The following is a 3,789-nucleotide window of genomic DNA, read 5'->3' on the forward strand; positions in this document are numbered from 1 at the left end:
ATAATTTTTATGTGAACAATATTAATATTTATACTAAAAATATTATTTTTTATGCAAATTATTTTGTAATATATGCTTATTTGACATTTACATTTTTGATAAAGACATAAAGTATTAATTTTTAGTAATGTTTATTTAATTAAAATTATTACTTTTAGGTCACAAGTATTAGTTTATGAAATGCATCAAAACCTTTGGAATATCATTTTCATTTCCTCTACGTCAAAACTAATACTTTTGACCAAAACAATAATATTTTTCATCGCAAAAATAATACTTTTTATATTAAGTTATCACACGTACATGACGTCATGGATCATATAAGACTTGACTAATCTATACATATATATATATATATACATATATATATATATATATATATATATATATTCAAAACATGATAATTTAACATAAGGTATGATATATCTCCATTTTTTCAAAAAAACAAAAACAAAAACAAAATTGTCTTTCTGATTAAAGTGCGTGATATATGTATACAGGATTTTCAGTTCCACTTCCATGGTCAGCAAGATTGAAAATTGCTTTTGAAGCCGCAAAAGAACTAGACTTTCTCCATAATCCACTGGATCTCTTCCTGTAACATCTTCCAGCAGCAGAACATCAAAACTATAAACATCACTCTTTTCATTCAGCAAGCCACTATTTGCGTTTTCTGGAGCCACATAGATGACATTCAAAAGTTTAGTTTTATTGTAAAACCACGAGAAATATGATTAGAAAAAATAAACCAAATGAAAGGAAACTATGTGTATACCCGAATGTTCCAATCACTCTTGTTGTTACGTCAAAAATCAGAAATCTTAGCATTGAATTGATCATCAATCAAGATATTGCTAGATTTTATGTCACGTTGAATAACTTTTGGTTCACTAGCTTCATGAAAATAAACAAGCCTGAAAAAGCAACATGAGTTGATATTCAGAAGGTGAATGATTCTTCTTCATTCCAAGTAGCTCTATACCAACGTAGAAGTCATCAACGAGATTAGAAAAATTCAAGTTAAGAGCATAACAAATTTAACAGATTATTAATTGTTTTAAAAGTCCAGATGGTAACATAAGATAATTGACTTTTCTAGATGATCTACTTACGCTTTGGCAGTACAGAGCATAACCTTTATTCGTGCCTCCCAAGTTAGTGTACCATGTTGTCTCATAGCCCCGTGAAAGCCATTGTTCCAAGTTTCCATTATTGACATACTCATACACAAGCATCCTACACAGAAGAAACATCTCAAATAAATAAAACAAATCCTGAGAGTAAAAAGTGGCAAAAAAGTATATGCCAGAGTGGAAGTTAACCTGTTAACCCCTTCTATATAGTAGCCAAAAAGCATCTTCTGAGTTTTTATCACTTGATTTGTCATTTATCGTTAAGGATACATAATCGTGAGGATCATAGTATGTTCCCCCACTCTATCAACCCGTATGTCTTTCGAAATAAAAGGGATTTGCGAGAGAGAATTGACCTTAATTTTAAATTCAAAAACTAATGAATTGAGGTCTAATTTTCGTCTAGGCTTTTAAAAACAAACTTATAGTCCCATCCAATTCATTTGCCAAATCAATCTGACATGCGCAGCTTGGTTGCTTTTGTATCTGCATTCATATGCAGCCAAAGTAGTGGCTATCTAGGCCTTTTTAAGGATTTTCCAACATCTTCCCAACCAAGCCCATAAAAACCATAATTTAGTTGCCCAAAATCAGATGTAGTGCTGAACAAAAGTTAACAAAAACATATACTCCATGCCCAAATGTGATCACAACTCAACTTTTAGATAAACGCAACAACATCAAAATTTATAGCGGCCAACAAGTAATGGTTGAATTCAGATTTTTCAAACCATAGAGGAGCTAAAGCAACAAGTTCCAAGCACTCTACTATATAGATAATTAAAGAATAACAATTGGTTCATAACTAATTTGTTTGCAGCAATATTATTAGCACTATTATTCTTCACCATTAACTCATCCAATAGACCCATTTCCATAATTACACCTCCACGTCAATAATGATTGCTCCCAGTCAGTATCAAAACAGATATAAAAAATCCAACACACTTCAAACAGTTTATACAATCAAGAAAACCTTGATGAACACAACATAAAGGTCTTAATTTTAGCAACAGACACAAACTACAACAATCACACAATTTGTAGGAAAACAAAGGAACAAAGGACAAAACAACCTCAAAAGTTGACTTCCAAGTGAAAGAAGCACAAAACAAAGAGGAAAGATTGCTCTTCAACGATGATGATTTCGAGAAACCCAAGAGACAGCTGTTTGAACCCATTATCCACCGGTTCTCGGAAAATTCAATTTAAGGCACAATTTATAATTGAATTCTAATAATTCCAGCAACCTTAAATGCAACTCTGTACCACCATCGTGAATTGAAGGCACAATTCGTAATCGAATTCTTGAAACAGAGAAGAATTCGTGAGATGCAATTCAATTAACGGACCAAAAAAAATAAGAACCCTAATCCAATTGAATTAACGGGATAAATAACCAAAAAAAACATGCAAGTCGAACAAAAAAATCAAAAAAAGAAATGCCGCAAAGAATCACCTGTGCGCTGCAAAGAGTTAGCGTAGAGAGCAGAGTACGAATGCGGAGCTGCGAGAGTTAATTTGAGCGAATCAACGAAGATCCAATTGAAAAATGGACTGGGTAAATTTTTAAATTGGGTTGACCATCTCACGGACATAAATCTATGAAACTGTATCATACAAATGTTTGCCTTTTGTTATTTACTTTGGGCTGCTTTCTGTTGTTATGTCTGAACCTCAAGTGGTTTGTTCTTCGTGCGAGCATCCTTGTAGGAATCATTTTGCTGTATGTGCTAGACACCATTTTTTGTTCACATTTTATTTGCATATGGACTCTACAAGGTGATCTTATTTTGAAATGTTCAATTTTCCTAAGATGGGGATACATGGATTCCAGATTATATACCGAGTATGAAGTCGGTTAATTACAAATTCTTTGAGAACACATCAACCGAGCTAGTAAAATTCCCATTTTAGCATCACTAGTCGTGGAACGTATCCCAGTCTAGAAATTTAAGCAAGCACAAAATCATCAATCGTAAAGAATGGTTCACAAATGATTGCAGTGATTTGTTCATATGGATTTCTAAGAAGTGTGATGATGATTGTGGAATGTGATTGATTTTGTGGTTCAAGGACGATGATTTCATTAGTGGGTTGAGGTTTTAGAATGCTATCGTATATATTCTATCACTAGAGGGGTTTTTGGAGATCTAAATTTGATGATGGAGTGAGTACATAGTAAACAACCAGTTTAGTGTTTGTAACATCTAAAAATAAGTGATTATAGAGATTTTTTTAACAAATTTGTTAATAGAATATCCATAATCACTTATTTTTAGAGGTTGCAAACACTACCTTAGTTGTGTCTCATTTAAATATGTGATTATAACACTATTAGTGGTGTTTCTTGGGACAATCCTCTTATAATGTCAATTTATCGACTTATAGAAATTTGGTAGTATTGTGGGACAACTACTTAATCATTTCAGGCAAGAAATATACTTTTGAAGTATTTTAGCTGCAAAATATGACCTCATAGTAGAAGCTAACAAAATTGTCGCATTTATATCTCATGTCTAAGATGTTTCTAGAAAGTATATATGAGTAGAACTCAACAACATGTATAATACATGCTTATTTGTCTTTTAGTAGATAATTTATTAACTTTTCAACCTGTGGTTGTCTGTTAAATTGTATATTCTAATGTATTCAA

At 32.1% G+C, this 3,789-nt stretch overlaps 1 long non-coding RNA gene across 3 annotated transcripts; it reads right to left on the reverse strand.

Annotated features, from left to right (window-relative positions):
- Positions 1-405: 405 nt before the first annotated feature.
- On the reverse strand, positions 406-2,731 carry LOC140892912 (uncharacterized). 3 transcript variants are annotated; one of them, XR_012152937.1, is made up of 4 exons: positions 2,593-2,731; positions 1,113-1,236; positions 776-914; positions 406-673 (listed from the first exon to the last, which is right to left on the reverse strand). It is a non-coding gene; the product is annotated as an uncharacterized lncRNA (long non-coding RNA). The 3 variants fall into 3 exon arrangements; XR_012152939.1 differs by lacking the exon at positions 2,593-2,731 and adding an exon at positions 2,210-2,581; XR_012152938.1 differs by lacking the exon at positions 2,593-2,731 and adding an exon at positions 1,323-1,596.
- Between the last annotated feature and the right edge of the window lie 1,058 nt (positions 2,732-3,789).

Source organism: Henckelia pumila, chromosome 3 (assembly GCF_033568475.1).
Source record: "Henckelia pumila isolate YLH828 chromosome 3, ASM3356847v2, whole genome shotgun sequence".
NCBI lineage: Eukaryota > Viridiplantae > Streptophyta > Magnoliopsida > Lamiales > Gesneriaceae > Henckelia > Henckelia pumila.